Source organism: Macaca thibetana, chromosome 8 (assembly GCF_024542745.1).
Source record: "Macaca thibetana thibetana isolate TM-01 chromosome 8, ASM2454274v1, whole genome shotgun sequence".
In the NCBI taxonomy this organism is placed as follows: domain Eukaryota; kingdom Metazoa; phylum Chordata; class Mammalia; order Primates; family Cercopithecidae; genus Macaca; species Macaca thibetana.
The window spans coordinates 43,971,370-43,995,954 of NC_065585.1; the positions used below are offsets into that span (position 1 = coordinate 43,971,370).

Below are 24,585 nucleotides of genomic sequence, written 5' to 3' on the forward strand. Positions count from 1 at the left end.
CTGTCTCTGCTAAAAATACAAAAAAGTTTAGCCGGGCATGGTGGTAGGTGCCTGTAGACCCAGCTGCTTGGAAGGCTGAGGCAGGAGAATTACTTGAACCCAGGAGTCGGACGTTGCAGTGAGCTAAGATCTCACCACTGCACTCCAGCCTGGGTAACAGAGTGGGACTCCGTCTCAAGAAAAAAAAAAAAAATACAGTGTAAAAAATACAAAATGTTAGACCTGTATTGGGCACTTACCATGAATAAAGCTTGCAGAACTGGGAAGTTGCTCTGGATGAATCTGTGAGTGGTGAGTAAATGTGAAGGCCCAGGACATTCCTGTATACCACTGTAGACTTTATAAACACTGTACACTTAGGCTACAAGTATTTTTCTTTAATAGTAAATTAACCTTAACTTACTGTAACTTTTTTTTTTTTTGAATTGTATAAGTTTGGTTGTGTGTGTGTGGTTTTTTTTTTTTTTGAGACGGAGTCTTGCTGTTGGCTAGGCTGGAGTGCAGTGGTACGATCTCAACTCACTGCGACCTCCATCTCCAGGTTCAAGCGATTCTCCTGCCTCAGCCTCTCCAGTAGCTGGGATTGCAGGTGCTCACCACCATGTCTGGCTAATTTTTGTATTTTTAGTAGAGACGGGGTTCACCATGTTAGCCAGGCTGGTCTTGAACTGACCTCAGTGATCAACTTGCTTGGCCTCCCAAAGTGCTGGCATTTCAAGCATGAGCCAAAATGCCCAGCCTTAACTTTTTTACTTAATAAACTTTTTATTTTTACTTTTTGACTCTTGTAATAAAACAAACACATTGTACAGACAGCTATACAAAAATATTTATATCTTCTGGGGTTTTTTTTTCTGTTTTTAAAGTTTTTTATTTATTTTTAAACTTTTTTGTTAAAACTAAGACACAAGCACACACATTAGCATAGGCCTACAGAGTCAGGATCATCAGTATCACTGTCTTCTGCCTCCACATTGTGTCCCACTGGAGGGACTCCAGGGGCAATAACACACATGGAGCTGTCATCTGTGATAACTTAAATGATGCCTTCTTTTGGAATACCTTCTGAAGAACCTCCCTGAGGTTGTTTTACGGTTAACATTTTTTTAAATAAGGAGATGAGTACACTAAAATAAAAGTATATAGTATAGTAAGTACATAAACCAGTAACACAATTGTTTATTATCAAGTATTACATACTGTATATAATTGTGTGTGCTGTGCTTTTATGACTGGCAGCAGAGTAGATTTGTTAATACCTGCATCACCACAAACACCAGTAACACATCACACTACAATATTACAAAGGCTACAACATCACTAGATGATAGGAATTTTTCAGTTCCATTATAATCTTATGGGACTACCATTGTATATGTAGTCTGTCATTGACCAAAATATCATGCAGTTTATGACTAATTACATATAAAATGTAACTTTATATGTAAGTTATATAAAATGCATGTGAACATGAAGTAATATTTAAAAAACAATTTATGAAATTATAAAATAAAGTTATAAATTATGTTTATATATAAAAATGCACTAGACTTTATTGGTAGCATGAAAATAGAACTCACGTTGAGCCACTCACTCACTGTTGGTTGAACAGGAGAATAATACTGACCATATGATAACCTTTCTGATCAACAGTTTAAACCCTGAGATCCATTTTACTCTTTTCAGTCAAAAAAAGTGATTGTGGTTATTTTCTTGAGAAAATTCCTAGACATGAAATGTCTGGGTTAAAAGTATGCACAAAAGCTTCTACACTGGTAGAAGTAGGTTGGAAACCAGGTGTCCGTGGGAAGGGTTTTTGTATGGGGAGGTGATAGAGGAGCCATTCAGAAGCTGTCGCTCAGTTTGTCCGCAAGAGACTAAAGTCTCCGAGGCCTAGGTTTCTTAGCTTTAAAGCGGTATCTTCTCCCATCTCACAGCACTGTGAGGAGGACTTTTTTTTTTTTAACTTTGGAAAAGTGCTTTTGTAAAGTGTAAAAACCTTTGAGGTGTGATGCAGTAGTTCTTCAAGGAGGTGTGCGATGCACTGATGTGTGGCTTCTAGCTATGGAAAGAAGTTACCTCTTTTTTTTTCTTTTTTCTTTTTTTGAGATGGAGTCTCGCTCTGTCGCCTAGGCTGTAGTGCAGTGGCGTGATCTCGGCTCACTGCAAGCTCCACCTCCTGGGTTCACACCGTTCTCCTGCTTCAGCCTCCCAAGTAGCCAGGACTACAGGCGCCTGCCACTATGCCCAGCTAATTTTTTGTATTTTTAGTAGAGATGGGGTTTCACCATGTTAGCCAGGTTGGTCTCAATCTCCTGACCTCGTGATCCGTCTGCCTCCGCCTCCCAAGGAAAGAAGTTATCTAATGAGCATTTTAAATTACTAAAGTTTATAGACTTATGAGAATGGATTCAAGGGTATCTCTATAAAAATTCATTCAGTAGCATTTCAGTGTACTTTCTTGAGAGGGGAAAACAGAGTGTGAGTTGCAGCCAGCAGGTTGAGAATCCCATGTGTGACCCTAGATACACCTTCCTGTGTGTCAATAGCAGGAAGAAGATATTTTAGAGTCACAGAGGTAGAGAAAATAGCATGGACTTTCTCACCGAGGTTCAAATTCATCTCTGGAATTTAGAATTTGAGTGACCTGGAGGAGTAAACTCACTTCATGTCTCCAAATCGCATTGTTCTCATCTCTGAAATGATCTGCTTTACTGAGTAGTTGTGAGCGTTTAGCTGTATAGCTGCACATAATAGAAACTTTTTATTTTAAAAAAGCTCATTAGTTATCTAAAAGGTAATACTCTCTGGAAGAGGTGGTTATGAAGATACATTGCTACATCAGGGTGTCCAGTCTGGAGAGGTGTAAGTGTTCAAAATACTTGAGGTTCCGGCCGGGCGCGGTGGCTCAAACCTGTAATCCCAGCACTTTGGGAGGCCGAGACGGGCGGATCACGAAGTCAGGAGATCGAGACCATCCTGGCTAACACGGTGAAACCCCGTCTCTACTAAAAAAATACAAAAAACTAGCCGGGCGAGATGGCGAGCGCCTGTAGTCCCAGCTACTCGGGAGGCTGAGGCAGGAGAATGGCGTAAACCCAGGAGGCGGAGCTTGCAGTGAGCTGAGATCCGGCCACTGCACTCCAGCCTGGGCGACAGAGCGAGACTCTGTCTCAAAAAAAAAAAAAAAAAAAAAAATACTTGAGGTTCCTTAGATTTTGAATTAATAGCTATGGGAAATGCCTTTCTCAGCTCGTAAATGCTCTGGAACTTTTCTTCATAGTATCTCATTCTTGACTAGTCATGTTGGGGGTAGTTTTTGATTATGAAAGTAGTAACATGCTTCATGGTTAATAATTCAAACAATGCAGACAAATATCAAATAAGTAAAAGTCCCATATGTTTCCATTCATACTGTGAAACTGGTTTTCCTTTTGTTTTGATTTTGATTGGTTTGTTATCTGGTGGGTTGATTAGTTTGAGTTTTGGTTTTCAAATTCAAACTGCCTTCATTTTTTTTTTTTCAATGATTGTTTGCATCATCCAAAGGGAAAAATTCCTCTGACCAGTGACCATCCTATTGACAGAGACTGCTTCTAAACTAAACCAAGCTTCTGTGATTTGAAACACCTTAAAAGTTCTAACTACAAAGCTCACCAACTCGATATAAAACCAGATTTTAACTGACTTGGGTCATGAAAGGCTGTTAATAATAGAGCCTGCCACTTTAAGGAAATGCCATAGCCCACTGGCATATGCAGAAGCTCCTTGTGCAAGGGAGGCGAGCCTGCAGTTGATGTCATAGCCCAGCCTTCTAATGCCATTTGCATAAAGAGTATTTGATTGCATGATTACATAAAGTGAGGTTTACTGGTATTTTCTTGTTTAGTTCTTGAAAGTCTAATTATAGGCCTAAGGGAATAAACCTGCCACTTGGAGAGGATTGTTGTGGCTACTGTCAGATTCCAGGGAGAAGACAGATTAAAAGCAAAAATTTGAATTTCAAAGAAAATACTTTAATGCACCAACACAATGAAGTGACCTTTATGTCAAAATATAGAGGTTTGCCTCTGTTGTATTCTAAACTGGTTCTGCATTAAAATAACTTATCTAAAGAAAAACGAATGCCAGGCACTGTGGTTCATGCCTGTAATCCCAGCAATTTGGGAGGCCAGGCGGGTGGATCACCTGAGGTCAGGAGTTTGAGATCAGCCTGACCAACATGGTGAAACCCCATCTCTACTAAATAAAGAAAAAAATTAGGCAGGCATGGTGGCACATGCCTGTAATCCCAGCTACTCAGGAAGCTGAGGCAGGAGAATTACTTGAACCTGGGAGGCGGAGGTTGCAGTGACCCGAGATTGCACCATTGGGCGACAAGAGCAGAGATCCGCCTAAAAAAATAACAAAGAAAAATGAAGGTTCAGTGTCAAACATTTTCACTTAACTTAAAGGGTTGAAATTAGTGCCCAGTTAACCTGTATCCAGAGCTGATTTTTAGCTATAGAAAGCACTATGATTGTGCCAGTGACCCTGTGGAAATACCTCTACCCAGATGGGAATAAGGTCACAGGCCTGACCCCAGTGGGTACTCCCTCAGCCACGCTGTACCCTGTTGCACCCCTTTGAAATCCAGCAACTGAAGGGGTGACATTTGGCAGAGCAGGATGCTGGCTGCACCATGCACCAACACAGGGTGCAGGATCTACTCTGATTGGCCTGCGCCCTGCTGATAGTGAAATACTGTGTTTTGAATGTTCATCTCTATCCGTGTTAACTTCAGCTAAAGGCACATCGGTGGATAATCCAAAAACCCACATCTGGCTTTTTTTGTTTTTGGTTTTTTTTGTTTTTTTGAGACAGAGCCTTACTCTGTCACCCATTCCGGAGTGCAGTGGCCCAATCTTGACTCTCTGCAACCTTTGCCTCCTGGGTTTAAGCAATTCTGCCACCTCAGCTTCCCAAGTAGCTGGAATTACAGGCATCTACCACCACACCCAGCTATTTGTATTTTTAGTAGAGACGGGGTTTCACTGTGCTGGCCAGGCTGGTCTCAAACTCCTGACCTCAGGTGATCCGCCCACCTTGGCCTCCCAAAGGGCTGGGATTACAGACATGGGCCGTCGTGCCTGGCCTTTTTTTTTTTTTTTTTTTTTTTTTTTGATCACAGGAATGTGACATGTGAATTAAGTGGTCAAAATGTAAAACTAATGGGGACACCAAGCCTCAGGAAAAACATCCCATGTTTCTGCTTAGCTCTTTTATGTGTTATACTACCTTCCCTTTCTCTTTCTTATACACATAGATTTTCCTTAATTGCAGCCCAAGAGGACACTGCCCCATTTTGTTTTGTTCTTTTGTCATTGAGACTTTTATTAAAGTGGGTGCCTCAAGTCTTTGGTAACAGTGTTAACAGAACACTGACAATGACTGGATATCAGTCAGTGTTCATCTCCTTCCCAAGCCACTGTCTGAACACTAAGATCCTTTTTTTTTCTTTTAATGAAAGGTAAAATACAATTCTGCTCTGTGATTTATACTTCTACCAGATTTATTTTATCGACCTTTCATTAGTCTCTCAAAGATGATACACTGTTTTTCTTTGTTAAATGTTTGGGCCAGGCACAGTGACTCATGCCTATAATCCCAGCACTTTGAGAGGCCAAGGCCAGCGGATGACTTGAGGTCATGAGTTCAAGACCAGCCTGGCCAACATAGCAAAACCCTGCGTCTACTAAAAATACAAAAATTATCCGGGCATCATGGTGCAGACCTGTAATCCCAGCTACTCAGGAGGCTGAAGCAGGAGAATCACTTGAACCTGGGAGATAGAGGTTGCAGTGGGCCAAGATTGCATCACTGCACTCCAGCCTGGGTGACAAAATGAGACTCCATCATGTTGTCAAAAAAAAAAAAAAAAAGTAGTTTGTAGGAGGAATGATTGTTTTCTATTGGAAAAAAAGCCAAATGGAGTAAGAATTTAGAGCATGAATTTCGAATGAGACCTATATTGTAGTTTCAACCTTACCCCTTCCCTGTATGGCCTTAGGCAAGTCACTCTGCCGTCCAAATCGGTTTTATCATCTGTAAAGTAGGGGTGGTGGTAATAGTTAACTCTGTCTCAAATGTGATAAAATCATTATGTGCTTAGAGCAGGGATCCCCCTACTGGTCCTTGGCCTGTTAGGAATCAGGCTGCACAGCAGGAGGTGAGGGGTAGGCAGGCAAGCGAGCAAGCGAAGCTTCATCTATATTTACAGATACTCACCATTGCTTGCGTTACTGCTTGAGTTCCATTAGTCCAGTGGCAGAATTAGATTGTCATAGGAGTGCAAACCCTACTGTGCACTGTTTATGCAAGGGATCTAGGTTGCGCACTCCTTATGAGAATCTAATGCCTGATGATCTGTCACTGTCTCCCATCACCCGTAGATGGGACTGTCTAGTTGCAGGAAAAAAGCTCAGGGCTCCCACTGATTCTATTAATACATTATGGTGAGTTTTATAATTATTATATATTACAATGTAATAATAATATGAAGTGTACAATAAATGTAATGTGCTTGAATCACCCTGAAACCCTACCCACCCCACCAGCCCTGTCCACGGAAAAATTGTCTTCCACAAAACCCGTACCTATTGCCAAAAACATGGTAGACCACTGGCTTAGAGTATTCAATAAATGTTAGCCAAACAGTTAGCAACTGAATTTTCTGACCCTGGCAGACATGCTTCTTGAATATTTGGTGTCTGAATTATTGGAGAGTACCAAGTGACCTTGGAAAAGTCACTTGATCTGAATTCCAGTAAAATGAAGATAATACATACACCTCCCAGGGTTGTTTTGAGGCTAAAATGAGATAATAGGAAAGCATCTGTATGATAATTTGCTCAACAAGTAATTACGGAGTGCATTCCATGGGTTATAACAGTGAACAAAATAGACAATGGCCTTGGTATTCATGGCACTTAGGCAGAGCAGGAATAAGTACTGATTTTCAATCAGAGAAGGGGGAAAAGTGCCACATCATGCAAGTTACAAAATTAGAATGCAGTTCTCCCTCTGATGAAGAGAGCAGGTTTTATTCTCCACAAAATTAATGAAGCTTTCTAGTCACTAGGAGTTACAAGATTATGTCACTAGTACCAAGATAACTGGTAGTGGTTGATGACTCGCTATTTATAAACCCGGAGTATGAACTTAAGGCTGCCTTTCTGGAGCATGGGCCTGATAATTGCCAGAATGTGCTGTCTGCCTGTGGTTACCCATTCTGCTGACTCTGGTGGGAGCACATGTTAAATGAATTCTGGAATGTATCTCGAGTGATCAGAGCCCTGGGCGGTAAACCAAAGGCTCTGGGGCACAGGTGTCTTTTGGGTTTTTTGTTTGTTTGTTTGTTTTTTCTTTTTAATCCCAGTTGAAGGTCATGTCTGTAAGAGGTATGGGAAATGAACAGATGGTTTTATACATACTATCAAATAAAAGTTAGCTTTTCTGGACCATGTTTTATGGTATTGATATTTCAAGGTTCAGAAGCGCCCCTGGGAAGCTGTTGCCTCACCTGGATTAGAAATGTAATCGATTAGGGGATACTTTTGAAAGATAAAGGGGGAGATAGCAAGAGTAGACCAGGACAGCCTTCACACCCTGATGTAGTTCTCATACCTGTGAGGGGAGAAAGGGAGAAGGAAGGAGGGGCTGGGTGGGAAAAGCCTCAGATTGCAGCACAGTTCTGAGAAAGCCACTGACAGGCCTATGGTGTCCCCAGGCAAAAGTTGCCCAAGAGAAGAATCCCTTGCAGGGCAGGGATGGACCAATACTATACCCCCAGTGCTAGGTCAGCAGCTGTGGAGAGGGAAGGGACCTGGACAGAGAGTGTGGCCTTAACCTGAAGACGGTGGTGGGTCTGAAGGGGCCAGGCTCCACAGCTGGCCGTCACATTGAAGGAGAGCTAAACAGCATACTGAGTGCTGCAGGCCCCAGTTTGAATACCATTTTTGGGAACTGTGGCATATAAAGGTAGATTCTTAGGAATCCAATGTGCAAAAACACCCACATCTAGATATTCATTCAGTACTGATCACCTAGGTGCCAGGTACTGGGGATGCAACCCTGAGCATGATAGGAGGGTCCTGCCTCGTGCAGTGTATAGTCTGCAAGGGCAGGCACAGGGCGCTGTGGAAGAGGCCAGCAGGTGTATCCTATTCTACACAGGGTGGTCATCACATTCCTCTTAGGAGGCCAGGTAACCTGAGCTCTGCAGGCGTTAGGAAAGCAAGGACAGAGACCTTGAGGCAGGAAAGAGGGCCCAAGTGCCAGAGTGACGGGAACACTCCAGGGGACCAGATGGCATGAGATGAGATTTAGAGCAGAGCAGGAGCCAAATGCAGCAAGGCTTTGTCAGTTACGGCGAGGCTTTTAGACTCTATTTTAAATGCGATGGGAAGGGCGGAAAATGTCCCAAGCAAGGGAGCAGCGTGGTCAGAGTTACATTCGTGAAGACCACTCTCCCTGCTGTGCAGGGATCATTTGGAAGGTGGCGAGTGTGTGCGGTGGTGGGAGACAGATGAGTAATCTGTAATAACAGTAATCCAAGTGGAAGATGGAGACTTGGACCTGCTGATGGCGTCTGTGTATGGGATGAAAGAAAAAGAGGAATGAAAGATGCCTCTCAGGTCTGTGGCTTAATCAGCTGGTAAGGCCATATGCTGAGATGATAGAGAACCTGGGAGAAGGAACAGATTGGAGAGGAATGTGCTAGGAAATTAAGAACTCAGTTTTGGATATAAGTTTGGGATGCCCATTAGACAAGTGGCAGTGTCAGGTACATTGTACTTGAAACACGTATGTCCAGAGGCATATATGATTCTGAGAGGGAGGTTGGGCTGGAGATAATAAATTCCAGAGCTGTCAACACGTAGAAAGTATTTAAAGCTTTAGGATTGAGTGTGATCACTTGGGAAAGGATTATAGATAGAAAACTGAGGGCCCAAGACCAAGCCCTGAGGAGCCCCTACATTCAGAAGTTAAGTAGAGGAATAGGAGGCAAGAAAGGAGAGAAGAAGCAGGGGAAGGGTGTTTCTAGGGGAGCACTCAGTTAAATGACCCCAAGAGGAGGGCAAGCCAGATGAGAGAAAAGTCTCCGTAACCTGAGGGCATAGTGGGGACCTGATAGCATTTGCAAATGACTGGGGAGGATGCATGCCAGATTAGCACGTTACAGAAGGAATGGGAGATGGGAAGGTAGAAACAGCATGTATAGACCTCTTCAAAAGTTTTGTTGTGAAAGGCAGCTGAGAGATGGATTAATCGCTGGAGGCAGAAGTGACCACTGGAAGGGAATCCTAAGTTTTCATTTATTTGTTCGTTCATTTGTTTAAGAAAGAAGTTGTTATAAAAAGAACATTAGGACTAATAACTTTCATCCCACTTTGCCAGGATTAGACTCTCAAACAAAAAGGAAGAACAAAAGCTATTCCCAGCCACGGGAGTGGAGAAAGCCTGGATCAGCAGGGCCTTCTCCTCAGTCAGGACATTGAGTAACTGGGAGACAGGTTTTCCATCAGCACATGGAAACCCTTGGAGGTTGGACCTGGGTGGTGTCCCTTAGATGTCTTCTGACCTAGACTGGAGGTAATGAATCCAAAGTTCCTATAAGAATGCTGAATGATAACCTGACCTAAACAAGGCCAGCCTTTGAGGAGTTCAATAAGAGAACCATTACAGTAGGAGGAAAAGGACTTCTCCCTCCTCAGTCAATGATGGCCACAGCTACAGGGAAGACAAGGTCAGCAGTTACGCCTCAGGGACATTAAGACCAACACTGAAACGATGTCTGTTTCTGGGTTACAGCCTCACCATTTACTGCCAATTAAGGCATCCTGACTGTGGGGCAGAAAGGCTTACTGGGTATTAGAAGCACAAAATGTCAGGAGCCAAAAATAAACTGTTGTCATTTCTTTTGTAAGGGTTTCCCAAACTCTTGATTGCCTCTTGCAAGCAGATGACCTGGGAGCAAATGTTATGGCAAAATGATGGACTCCTAGCAAGGGCTGAAGCATGCCCTGTGAAGACTGTGGAAAGAATATATGCTTGTCAGAGATTCGGTAACCTCACCAAGAAGACCTTAAACTGCAGTTTAAGAGGGTGGAAAAATTACTCCAGTGAAACTATAAGCCCTTTTATTGGTAAGAAAACGTATGACGCAGAGTAATTGGAGAATCTCTTAATTTGCATGCAAAAATAACAGGAGGAAAAAGTAAGGAATGTTATATGTGATTTCAAGTGTGAATATGAAGCAAAGGAACTTGAGATGTTAACACCTGGAAGAAATCAAGATTTCCTAGATACCGTGAAACACAGGGCTCAGGACTGTGTACAGCAGGTGCTGGCGCCCCTTCCATTACCTCTGTTCCCAAGTAATGCAGAACCTTAAGGAGGTTCTAAATTGGAATATGGAATATGGAAGCCCTGAGAGAAAGGATAGCAGAGGAGCAGTATATGTCCAAAATGTCTGAAAGTGCACAGAAAGCCAGAAGCCTGCGTGAAGAAGCGGGATGGAGAATATTTGTGTGGAGATGAAAGGAGAGAGACTCAAGTGATTCTACCATGGGAACAGTTTAAAACCAGGGACCACAAGCCACTACCATCCATGGACCATGTTTCCTAACCCCAGTTTCAAACTGAGAGAGGCAAGATGTAGTAAAAATGTTTTTCAGCTCTCTAGGCCTTTACTAGAATGTTCAGTCTGCTGAGTGCATTTGGTAAATTATTGACTTGACAATTTCATATCTAAAAATGAATGAAAAAAATGAGGGTCTACTATCTAATTCTCACGAAGAAGGAAAATTATATCATTGTAGTTTACAATTACATGTAAAAGAGGTATTGTGACTAGTAAAAAAGTGGTGTGAAAACTCAAAAAAGAGCAAAAGCTATACCCAGGTTCTAGCAGGGAGACCCTGGGTAATCAGGCAACTCACTCCAAGGTAGAATGGAGTCAGGCACGGGGGTCCAGGAGACTTAACTTTAATGAGATTGATAGTGAAAAGTTCAGAAAATTATAGTTACGATTCTATGGCCAGAAACTAGAAGGGAATATGGTGCAAGAGGAATGGAACCCTAAAGAACGGTTCTGTCACACAATCACATGTAATTGTTATGAGAAAGAAGTAGCTCAGGTACCTCATTGAGTTCTCCAACAGACAAGAGGCACTCGCAGGGTACCTGAACAGCACAAGCTGCTGGGAGTTGGCTGGAAGGCCAACTCCGGAAAACTGAGGCTTTCAAATGAGTACTGGTCAATATAAAGAGAAATTATGTTTGGAGATCAAAAATTTAAAAAGGAGTAATGTAAAGACAGCTGACAAGAAATGAACAAAATAATGTGTTTGGGAGGGATTGGTAAAGAAAGACCTCAGAAATGCTGGGAACCTCAGAAAACGCAGCTTTGTCAGCATCTGTTTTTCTGACCCAGAATAAGATCTTCCTTTTAGATCTGCTGGTCAAGGGACAGAGCTGAACTGTAAGCCAGCCCTGGTCTGTGAGGTTCTTGCCATTCATGCCTAAGACTGGAAAGCTTTACTTTGAATATACTAAATCTTGCTTAAGGTGTAGTCTCCCATGCTTCTCAAGGCTGTGTGTCCCATTGGGTAAGGCTGTGGTCTTCAGAGTGGGACAGCAGCACTAGAACTGCTTGGCCTGCCTGCCTGTTACAAACGCAGGTGCTGGTACCCTTCCCATTACCTCAGTTCCCAAGCAATTTAGAACCTTAAGGAGGACAGCAAGGGAGCTTCAGAAATCAGCGTTTTCAATACATTCCTCAAATGATGCTATCCAAGATCAGACTTTCAGAACCACTGAGCTAAGTTAGCCAACACCTCTTGTTGCTCAGAGCTTCCATGAGTATATGGGCTTACAGCCTGAAAATCCCTTTTTATCAAAGCTTTGCTGCATCCTAACTCATGGGACAACAGACAAGATTGCCTATGGAAATCAGGCCTTTAAAAAAAAAGGTTATACTTTTCTAATGGTTAGATTTGCGGTAATTCTCAACTCTGCATATTAGAATCTCCTGGAGAACTTTTAAAAACACACATGCCCATGCCCCACCCCAGACCAATTAAATCAGGAACTCTGGAGTGGGGATCAGGTATGATCGTTTGCTTGTTTGTTTTTGTCTTGTTTTAAGCTTTCCAGGTGGTTCTGATGTGTGGCCAGGGTTGAGAACTACTGCTGTTGAAACTTTAGAGAAGTGTAACACTTTTAAAAAGTTCTATTCCATGTGATACCTCTTATCCTTTCACATCAACAAATAACCTCTACTTTCCATTTCTTCTTCATGAAAGATAGTGTTCTCATTTCTCAAAATTAGAAGGAATAAAACAAACATGGCTAAAAGAGAACACACTATAGTAGCTATACAAAATATGTCTCTCGGCCCTAAAAATTTGCTTCTGGGGCACTGAAAAGATACGCAGATAAAATTGCATAGCCGTAAGTTCTTAAAGCTTATGATAAATGAGAGTGGCCAAAAGACAAGAATCAAGGAAATGTCAACCCAGTTGTCCAAAAGGTGACTTATGGACAATACCAGCTAATAAAATTGAAGCTGTTTCCTGGGAAAAATTCTAGAATGTTTAATTAAAAAGATAATTTGTGAGACTTTAAAAAGAAATCAGGAAAAGTAGACTATTCCTGTTTGGGTTCATTGAGGGTTGCTGGCAATGGCGTTTAACCCTATATCTGACAAAATCACTCCAAAATCGGTGGAGAAATGTAGAATTTACAGCAGCTTGAGCAACCACATCCAAACCTTATTGATAATGGAATGATGTTTAACCTGGAGAGAGATCTCTAGTTTCTTGTTCTGATATTCTTTGAAACCTATAGTTGTGAACCTCTTTATTCTGGAAGTGAATTTTAATGTAAAGAATTTTTTCCAAAGTGATGTTATACTCCAGCTTAGGTATGTACATATACAAACACACAGGGGACTTCAAAAAGTTTGTAGAAAAATGGAAATAAAATATAAAAATACAAAATAAAACTTGATTTCTCAACATAAGCTCCATCAAGTTGAAGACACTCTTGTGAGCAATGATACTAACCATCATTTATTCCATCTCTAAAGAACTGAGGGACCTGGGAATTTAACCATGTCGGTGCAACCTTTTTTTTTTTTTTTTTTTGGCATTATTACTGAAGAAAAATGGGTGCCCTTTAAAGATTTGTTAAGAAAAGAAATAAAAAGAAGTCAGAAGGAGCCGAATCAGGACTGTAAGGTGGGCCTAACATGAAAACTCTCATAAAATTGCTCTTGTTTGATGAGAGGAATGAACAGAAGCATTGTCATGGTGGAGGAGGATTCTCAGGTGAAGGTTTCCTGGGTGTTTTTCTGTTAAGTCTTTGGCTAATGTTTTCAAAACACTCTCACAATAAGCAGATGTTATCATTTGTTGGCCCTATGGAAAATAAACAAGCAAAATGCCTTGATCACCCCAAAAAACTGTTGCCATGACCTTTGCTCTTAACTAGTATACTTTTGCTTTGACTAGAGCACTTATGCCTCTTGGTAGCCATTGCTTTGATTGTGCTTTGTCTTCAGGATTGTACTGGTAAAGCCATGTTTCTTCTCTTGTTACTTCAAAGAAATGCTTCAGGATCTTAATGTTACTTGTTTCCAATTTCATTGAAAGCTCTGTTTTTGCCTGCAGATGATTCTAGGAGCAATGGTTTTGGCATACATTGAGTGGAAAGTTTGCTCAACTTTGATTTTTTCAGTCAGAATTGTGTAAGCTGAATCAATTAAGTTGTCTGTGGTGTTGACTATTGTTTCTGTTGTTAATTATCAGTCCTCTTTAATTAGGGCATGAACAAGATGAATTTTTTCCTCACAAATTGATATGGATGGCTTGCCACTATGGGCTTCATCTTCAACATCATCTCATCCCTTCTTAAAACGAGTTACCCATTTGTAAACTGCTGATTTCTTTGGGACATTATACTCCTAAAGTTTTCATAAAGCATCAGTGATTTCACCATTCTTTCACTCAAGTGTCACCATAAATTTGACACATTTGTTCTTGCTTCAATTTTAGCAAAATTCATGTTGCTCTCATAGGGGCTGTTTTCAAGCTGATGTCTTACTCTTCTGAGAGCCTCAACCTAGATTCTATTCAGACATGTTATAACAAGGTACTATGAGTTTATTGGCAAAAAAAAAAAAAAAAAAATTGAAATACATGCATAATATAAATTTTCCATGAACTTTTGAAAACTTCTTGAGATATACACACAAGCCCATAGATTCTTCCACATTACTCTTTTCTAAAACCTCTTCATCCCCATAATTCCATAAAATAATATATAACAGACTTGGCTTTGGCTTATTGGACTCTTAGTCCAAGTTAGTTGTTTTTCAGCTTTAACTTTGGTGACTCATTTGTGCTCAGTTCTGATTCAGACAATGGAAAACTATTTTAGCAAGAGCTGAACTGATTTTTATTCCCCTGTTGATGTCCAAAGCTCAGCCCACTGTTGTGCACTGTGCATTCACATTCTCTGTTTCGCAAGCTTTGCTGGCCAGGTTCACCAACGAACGTTAAATTGACCAAACATGTACTAAGTGCATTCTGCAGACATAACGGAAGACTAAATTTTGGAGATCTTTGCTTTCCGAACAATGCCCTGAAAAAAAAATTTTTTTTTTTTTTATTTCTACTAAGTAGCCCAGTTTTCCAATCACATGAATTTTCTGGAATATTTTTGGAGAGAACCAGATTTATTGAAGAGCTGTGTTTTTTTTTTTTACCCCAGATATAGACAAAGTTAAATTTATTCTGAGTATAAATCATCAGAGTAAGAAGGTAAGATTTAGTCAAGAAGATACATTTGTTGGACTATGGGTTCAGCTGTGTGCAACAGAGATCTAAAGTTTCAATGGCCTAAGCAACACTGAGGTTTATTTATCTTCCATGACAGTGTGAGAGTTTGCAGCCAAAGACGAGTATGGTGGGTCCATGGTGTCAAGGACCCCCAGGTATCTCCCATCTTATTGCTTATTATCTCTGGGGGATGGCCCTCATCTGCATGGTCCAGGCAGGAAAGAGGAGGATGGCCATAACCCCACCCCAGAGGCTGCACCCAGCACTTCCCCTTACACACACACACACACACACACACACACACACACACACACACACACCAGCTGCAAGGAAGGCTGGCAAATGTCTTTATTTTGTACAATCAGTAAAAACTGAAATTCTATCAAGAGAGAAGGAGGACAGACATTGGGGAAAAACAAGTAGACTTTCCAACATATTCCTGAAAAAATTTAAATTTCAGAAGGGGCTATAGGTTGGCCAGGCAGGGAAGAATCACTGTTTCACCCAAAGAATGACGTCGAACTTCAAGTATCTAAGCCACCATCAAAAAGGCTGGTGCTCTTCCAGGTTTTTCTTTAGAGGGCATCTGTCAGGCTGGGGAGAACACTTCTCTAGGTGGCCTTGAGCCAGTGTTATTGACCCACTCAATCAGAGCTGCCCTGCAGCCTCGTTAGCACATCACAAGAACCCAGAGTGGAATTCTGGGATGGAAGAGCTGGGCAGAAAGTGGAGGGAGGTCATTCCAGCGGCAAAGCTAATTAAAAGGAGAAACCTGTTTTCCGCATGCACCTCCTCAGTATGCACACATGCTGTTTTCTTGTCATTACATGCCTCACTTGTCACCAAAGCATTTTCAATCAATTCCTGGGTGTTGTTCTTATATCTTTAGATTTAGCACATTCTTTCTTTAGTGCTCCTCCCTTTTATTCCTCCAGCTGCTTAGAACAATTTTCTTCAGCATTTAAACAAACCCACATACATTCCCCTCCCCCCACTTTTCTTTTTTAAACAAAGCAAATGCTGCTTTCTTTTAACCAAAATAAAAGAGCCATAGATAATTCCATCTTTTAGGTCCACATGGCAGATCTCAAGTCAAGCATTCGTTTTCTACCTGTGTAGAACTTTAATTAGTTTAAGTGAGAGGTCTGCGCCAAGAAACAGGCACCACATCACAGTTGGAATCTGCAGAGCAGATTTTTTTTTCTCTCAATAATGCTCTTTCAAACTGAATCCCGCTTGCAGTTTTGATACCAAAAACATGTGTGTTAAACAGCTACGAGTCGTTTCCGGGTCATTCGCATTAACCATGAGCTTTCCTGACAGGCTTGACCCATAACAGCAGACCTCTGTGTTTGAAGTGCTGTATGATTTACAAAGGACTGCACACGCATTGTCTCATGTCAGCTGCACACTTAGCCTGCCAGGAAATAACATCGCCCCCATTTTGGTGATGAAAAAATCAAGGCCTGGAATGGTTAAGTGGCAGAGAGTGAACTGAAACTGGGTCCAATCTGTCTGTTGCTAATGTAAGATGTTAAAGAACTTTACGGTTAAAAGAGAATGAGTATCTATTTTTAACAATGTGCTAAATGTTCTTTTCTTCTTTCCATGGTCCAAGATTGTCCTAAACTTTGATTTGATGTAATTATTTTCCACAGTCCTCTAAGTCAGGCTTTGAAATTCTTCTCTTTCTCTGGGTCTTGGTTTGCTTTGAGGTAAGGATCGCCAGCATGGATCTTTCTTACATAATCTCTAGGTCTTATATTTTAGTTTCCTACCTGAAAATTTTTTATGCCACTTTGAATCTACGACAGTAAAGGAAAACAATTTCTCATATATGCTATTTAAGAGTTAGATATTTAAGATTAAAGAAACTGTATATAAATATCACTTATCCAGAAGTCTTCTGAATATTTCATTTCTCATGGAAACGCTGGATGTTTTTAAACAACATTATCCATTATAAAACAATTCAAAAGGGGGGAAAAATCCCACCAAGATAACAAAAACTGTGGGTTTTTCTTTTTATATGAAGTAGCCAATTTTCACAAAAAGTGCTATTAGCAGTTTATAACACTGCTAGAAATGTATTTTATATTAAAAATCGCTAAGAGCACAGTCATGGTTTTAAAGATGCTTTAGAATGGGAAGAAATGTTCAATCTTTTTAACATGTATTGGCATGGATAGGGTGTACTCTTTTAAAGAAAAATTTCAAGTATTATAAAATCCAAGAAACTTTAAAACTGTGTCATTTATAATGTAAAATTAATGCAGCTGAGATTCAGTGGTTGACTCATAGCTCCCACATTCATCTTCAGTTCTCTTTAGCTCATATGGTTTTCTTTAAAAATTAGTGATATCAACTAAATGGAACTATTTTCCACTCCTACCCACAGAGAAAAGTGCTTTTGTGAACATGTCAGCTCTGTTCCATCATTACATGCCATCATGCAGTGCAGTAGAAGCAGGCTGGCTGTGCATACTTGATAACCAATATTAGTACAGATTCGAGAGCAAAATCCAAAGAAAAATACTGTATTTCCATCTATTTATTTTATGCACATAAGCCACCCTTTTAGAACCAAGGAATTTATATCTAGACAAGATCTTGGAAGTCTTCCAATCTAGCCTCTTTATTTTGTACCTATGGAAACTGAGGCACAAAGAGGTTCAGCAACTTCCCCAAGGTCACACAGCTGATAGAGGTAGGCTGGGACTAGAACCCAGGTCTGTGTGACTCCAAAGTCTGTGCTTTTCCCACTACACTGCTTCACAGATAGGAGCTGATCTGCCTCAAATCCTCTGCCCCTTGGCCTTTCCACAACTCTGCATTGCTGCCATCTAACAGTGCCTTCCACTGGTGCCATGCTAAAGCTCCTTAGGAGGCAGCTTAACATTGTTCTGTAAAAGGTCTACAAATGTAGGACGCTAGCTATCTGTTCTCCCCAGAAATCTTTTCAACTCAATTCTGCGAATAACTTAGGCTTTTCCAGACTAAGCAGTTCCTTCTCTCCTTCTTGCAGTTTGCTTTGCAGTTACCTTCTTCTGGACACATTCATTTCCAGTGCCCCTTCTATTAAAATGGGCCCCACTAGAATCTCTGTTACTGGGCGTGGTGGCTCACGCTTATAATCCCAGCACTTTGGGAGGCTGAGGTGGGCGGATCACCTGAGGTGGGGAGTTCAAGACCAGCCTGACCACCATGGAGAAACCACGTCTCTACTAAAAATACAAAATTCGGGCCGGGAGGGGTGGCTCACGCCTGTAATCCCAGCACTTTGGGAGGCTGAGGCGGGCAGATCACGAGGTCAGGAGATCGAGACCATCCTGGCTAACACAGTGAAACCTCGTCTTTACTAAAATTACAAAAAATTAGCCGAGCATGGTGCTGGGCGCCTATAGTCCCAGCTACTTGGGAGGCTGAGGCAGGAGAATGGCATGAACCCGGGAGGCAGAGCTTGCAGTGAGCCGAAATCGCACCACTGCACTCCAGCCTGGGAGACAGTGAGACTCTGTCTCAAAAAAAAAAAAAAAAAAAAAAAAAAAAAATTAGGCAGACGTGGTGGCGCATGCCTGTAATCCCAACTACTTGGGAAGCTAAGGCAGGAGAATCACTTGAAACTGGGAGGCTGAGGTTGCGGTGAGCCAAGATCGCTTCATTGCACTCTAGCCTGGACAAGAGCGAAACTCTGTCTCAAAAAAAAAAAAAAAATTGGCCTCACTCAAAATGGTACTCCTCCAAGTTGCTTTTCATCCTCGTATTCCCCATGGCCATTCATCCCACTGCTGTACCTCCTGTCTCCGAGTCCTCTCTGCCTTGCTTCCTTCCCTTTCAACCCACGGCATCGGAGCAGTTTCTCCCCCAGCTGACCCTCTTTCCACTTCCAGTGCTCAATATTTACCTTGCCTGTGGAAATGGTCTCTTAACTGGTTTCCTTAAGTCCCTCCAGAAATGCTGTTCTAAACTCTAACAACTGTGCAAGGTCTCATTGCCATTGGTTTATCACCCACTGGACCCAGAAGCACCATCCTGGATTCTGCTTCTGCATACCCCTGTCAGCTCTGTGTCTTTAGGGACATCACTTAAACCTTCTGCTTCACTTTCTCCACTTACAAAATGAACATCAATCTCTAAAATGATGCCCAGTCCAAGCCTATGTGTGTCTCCCCACTCCAGTTTGTCCAACAGACTGCTTCCAAAAAAATCTTCCTAAAACACTGACCATCTTTTTTTGTTGTTGTTGTTGTTGTTGGCTGCAAAATCTTTCATTTCCTCATCCCTTCACATAACTTCCAATCTTCTTGGCCTGGCACTAAGGACCTACTACAGATTGGCACTGAAAGATCTTTCCTACCTTATCATTCCTTGTGCTTCTCCACAAGCCCACTCTCATGCCAAACTCAGCTGTTCCCATTCATCATACATGTGCCGACCTTTCCTGTCTTTTTTACTCTGCAGTACCAAGTGCTTTCTATTTTGTAGTCTAGGAGGAACACATGTCACCTTTGTAAGCTGCTTGAAAGCAGGGGCCACACCTTCATCCTTGTTTTCCAAACAACACCAAGCACTTAGTAGACACCCAATAAATAGTTGCTGAATGAAGGTATTCAGCCTGGAATTGCACTAGGATTTTTTGGCCAACACATCATATTCTTGACTGATACTGGACTTCCAATCAAATAAAATCCTTAAGTCTTTTTCATAGTCTTTAATTAAACTACTTCTCTTCCATTATTTCCCTTTGCCTACTTTCGAACTGATATTCAGAACTTTTCTGTTAATGTTTAATTTTTATCCATTATTCTTGTCTGTACAGTTTTTTTTTGATTTTTGACTCTTATCTAGTTTTTTGTGGGATTTTTTTGTTTTTGTTTTTTGTTTTTTTGGCTTCCCATTGTGTTATCCACAGGCACAATGGGTATATTGACTATCGTTCATTGATACAAATGTTGAACAGGAGAAAAAACCAGTAGCTTGCCAACTTGGCACCTCATTCTCTAGCTTGACAGTAATCTCTTATCTAGTAGTTTTTAGATATGGTTATTTAATCAAATATCACTAGCCCCTAATTTTGTTATAATTCATTCATGTATACAGACAGTGAAGAATCCTCTTCATTCAACACATTTATTGGGAACCAATCATTGTCCAAGGCAATATGCTAGGCATTGCGTAATAGAGAGCCATTAAGATTTTACCCCTGTCCTCTTTGGCCTGCAAAGAGCAGGTAACACTCATGTACTCGTGCACAGACAAATGTAGTACCAGGTAAATTGTGAGGCCAAACACAAGAGGCAGGTCAAAGGGCTTTGGATTCAGAGGATGGAGAGGCTCTTTCTAGGCTGGTGAAATCTTTGCAGAATGAGTAGGCTCATAAGTGGAGGTGAGGTATAGGCTAGGCTGCTGTAAGAAAGAGTCCAAAATGCAAAGGATTTACCACAATGCAGTTAATTTTTCTCACAACTGTCAAAGTAGGCAGGTGGTCCAAGTCCAGTTATCAGCCCTCCTCAACACAAGGTTTCCACTTGTGAGCTCAGGATGACCACTTCAGTTCTCATCATCTCCCAGGCGGAAAAACGAGAAAGAGAACTAGACATACCACCCAGTCATTTTAAGGACATAGCATAGCCAGGCCAGGTGCAGTGACACATCTGTAATCCCACTTTGGGAGGCTGAGGCTGGAGGATAGCCTGAAGCCAGGAGTTTGAGACCAGCGTCGACAAGAAAGCGAGACCCTGTCTCTACAAAAAAAATTAAAAATTAACCATGTGTGGTGGTGTGCACCTATAGTCCCAGCTACTCGGGAGGCAGAGGTGGGAGGATCACTTGAGCACAGGAGTTGGAGGATACAGTGAGCCATGATTGCACCACTGCACTCCAGCCTGGGCAACATAGTGAGACCCCATCTCTTTAAAAAGAACAAAAAAACATAGCCAGGAAGTTGCTTACATGTCTTCTATTCCTATAACATCTGCCTGAGCTTAGTCACATGGCCGCACCCAGCAGAAATGCGGTCTTATGCTAGGTAGCCCCAAGCTCAGCTAAAGCTTGCTTTTGAAGAAGGGTGAAACAGACAATATGGAAGAGAATTACTAGTCTGCCACAAGGAGAAAGAGAATTCTATGTGAGGAAAAAGCTCTAGAAGAGGGAACTGATTAATTAATTATATCTCAACCGAGAGGATGTTATGAGAAACATAGATTTGGATTTAATAGAAAAACTTAGAACAATGGAATGGGCGGACTTGAGAGTGTCCTCTGCTTCTGAAAATGATCAAGAAAAATGGTAAGAATGTACACCTCAAGGGTGGATGGTAAAGTTCAGCCTTTAAGCCTCAACGGCGGTGTGATTTTAGGTGGGGTGGGGGTGGAGGGCCCGAAGACAGGCAGACTACCACAGCAGCCCCAATGGAAGCAGTGAGAATGTACTGGAAGGAGCGGCTGTGGGAGCGACAGTGTGATGAGAATAAACCCGGCTTGGCTCTGCCCTGTGCATGCACAGGTGAGCTGTTTGCTCCCGGGCGTGTCAGCTGGTATATGTGTCTCTCAGAAGGCAGCTGGGGAGCACATTAGCTCAGAGACTGGGAGGCAGACCCAGGAAGCCCTTTCTTTGCCTTGGTCAGGCATGGGGTTTGCTGCATTTTCCCAAGCCCAGGAAATGGAACCCAGTTCTTTTTCTTTCTGTGTAAAATAATGAGCATCACAATAGGCTGTGCTCATGAGAAGACATTTTGTTTCTGCAGAAATGTTTTTTCTCACTCTGACCTGATTTTGATTGCTGTTTTAATTCAGTAAACACATTACCAGATTTTAAAATAAGGTGACTTGTTTTCCCCAACTCCACAGTTCACCAAAAGTATTTCATCTGTTTGTTCTGAAAATGCAGCTGCTCTCTAGATTTATGTGTGCTCTGATAAGAAATGTTTTGTGTAACAATAAAAATCATTTCCTTTGATGAATACTGTTGTTGCTTTGTGTTCTAAGAATGATATTTCACGTCTGTTCCGTAGTAGCATTGCCCCCGCTAAGCAAATTCTACAGGGGACCAGTTTATGTTCCAGACCAAGGGAGTTGAAGTTTCTAACTCCTAACATCCATTCAGGGTCCTATCTAAAGAATCAGAGTCATAGGCAGCATCTTTGTCAGGCAGATCCCTTGGTTGGGGGCGAACGGGAGGAGGCATGACTGGTGGGCCTCCAGTGGTGGCGCCCTCGCCCGCATCCCTCCGTTGCACTCCTTAAATGCCTGGATGCTGCATAAAAGCTTTGGCCCTTCCTCTCAGGCCTTGTGAGCCACAAAATGATGTGACAGTGGGGAAGATGCTGAGGACATCAGTGAGAACCAGGAGCAGGCAGAGCCTGAACCCCAGCCCTGAAGGAAGGCGGAGGGAACAGAATACAGCTTTCTGGAGAGAGAGGAGAGGCTGAAGGCACAGCTAGGGAATAGGCATGCAGTTCCTGGGCCTCAAGTGGGCCAGACACGCGCCCATAGAAGCTGTGTGGCGGGGAGCAAAGAACACAGGCTCCGGAGGCAGATCCCCTGAGTTCACTCTAGCTGTCTGACCTTGGTCAAGGTTGTTAGCCTTTCTGTGCCTCAGTTTCCCTATATTCAAAATGAGCGTCAGAATAGTATCTATCTGCAGGCATTGTCTGGAGGATTAAGTGACTGGATGTATATGAGACAGAGACTGTCAGTAATCCTACACTACCCTCTTCCTTCTTTTTCTATAGTAATAATAGACTCCCAGTTTTCAGCTGTGCTCATGGCTGCCCAGGATAAAGACTCTACTTCCCAGCCTCCCTTGAAACTACGTGTGGCTGTATAACTGTGCCTGGCCAATGAATTAGAAGCAGATGCTATCTGGCAGCTACCTGGGAAGGGCAGCTGACATGTACTTTTTTTTTTTTTTTTTTTTTTTTTTTTTGAGACAGTCTTGCTTGTCACCCAGGCTACAGTGCAGTGGCACAGTCTCGGCTCACTGCAACCTCTGCCTCCTGGGTTCAAGTGATTCTCATGCCTCAGTCTTCTGAATAGCTGGGCTTACATGCATGTGCCACCACGCCCTGCTAATTTTTGTATTTTCAGTACAGACAGGGTTTCGCCATCTTGGCCAGGCTGGTTTCAAACTCCTGATCTCAAGTGATCTGCCCACCTCGGCCTCCCAAAGTGCTGGGATTACAGGCATGAGCCGCCACACCAGTTTGGCATATACTCTACACCCTTTTTTTTCTTTGCACCATCTAGTCTGCTGCCTGGAATGTGGATGTGATGTCTGATATTCTAGTTGCTTTTTTGGCCTGTGGGGATGAGGACAACACCCTAAGAATGAGGAACTGTGAGCTAGAAGGAGCCTGTATCCCTGAAGACTATGAGCAAAGCCACTATACCAGTCCTTGGCTACTTATTTCTGTAGTTTTACATGAGAGAAAGAAAATAGCTATCTTACTTAAGCCACTGTTATTTGGGCTCCTTATTACTCATGGTTGAACCTAATCTTAACCTCTACAATGTGCAGAACACTTAAAGTGATGGCTGGCATACAATAAGCAATTCCGTAAGTGTTGGATAAGTGTTGTTATTTTGTGTCAAATAACGGATAAGGTGAAGCCAAATTATAGGAGGGCTTGCCAATCAAGGAGAAAAGTTTGCTCTTGATGCAAGGTGAAGCTTATATCTGTTACTTCTAAAATGTGATTTAAAAAGAATTAAAGTGACCCATAATCACTAGGACCATCCCAAAAAGATAAAAGGCAAGAGCTATGGAAAGCAGGGGAAATAATTTTACCAGACCCTAGGCTAAGAATAGTTATTAAAATTGTGCATAAAATATAGCTCTGGGCCGGGCACAGTGGCTCACGCCTGTAATCCCCGCATTTTGGGAGGCCGAGGTGGGCAGATCACCTGAGGTTGGGAGTTCAAGACCAGCCTGACCAACATGGAGAAACCTCATCTCTACTAAAACTACAAAATTAGTCAGGCATGGTGGCGCATGCCTGTAATCCCAGCTACTCAGGAGGCTGAGGCAGGAGAATCGCTTGAACCCAGGAAGCAGAGGTTGCCGTGAGCTAACACCATTGCACTCCAGCCTGGGCAACAAGAGCTGAAACTCTTTTTTTGAAACTCCATCTTTAAAAAAAAAAAAAAATATATATATATATATATATATATAGAGAGAGAGAGAGAGAGAGAGAGAGAGAGAGAGAGCTCTGAATTGCTTGGCTGTTTTGGCTCTAAAAAGATGGAAGCATTTTCAGGCTTTCAAGCAGAGGTTTCCTGTTGTGCAAGGACTCTGTAAGGCAGTTCATGCTAGCACTTCTGTGTAGAAAAGATTGGATGGGGAAGAAATAAGAGTCCATTAAGGAAGCCATTGCAAGAACCCAACTAAGAAGTGATGAAGGGTCATGATGGTGGAACGGATATCAGGGAACAGATACGGAAGATGATTCAAAGGAGCTTCAGAGGACCTGACAAGGATTAGCAATGGGGATAAAGGAAATGCAAACATAAAAAATGATTATAGTTTCACATGTGAGCAATTATTGCAGTCAGATGTCCGCTACTATAATGCTGTGTAACAAACAATCACATAATCTCAGTCCATTACTACAGTAAATATTTATTGCTTATGGGTGTGCAGGTTGGCTGTGACTGTCTTGGGTGGTTGGAACCAGATAGACTTGACTCCAGGCTGCTAGTTG

At 42.0% G+C, this 24,585-nt stretch overlaps 1 protein-coding gene across 1 annotated transcript in view; it reads left to right on the forward strand.

The window, feature by feature from the left end:
- The window catches only part of ZNF706 (zinc finger protein 706), a 664,654-nt gene extending 648,737 nt beyond the window's left edge, over nucleotides 1-15,917 (forward strand). The window contains exon 5 of the transcript XR_007728142.1: nucleotides 9,969-15,917. The gene's annotated coding sequence lies outside the window, so the exon portion shown is untranslated. The remainder of the gene's footprint in view (nucleotides 1-9,968) is intronic.
- Nucleotides 15,918-24,585: the final 8,668 nt, after the last annotated feature.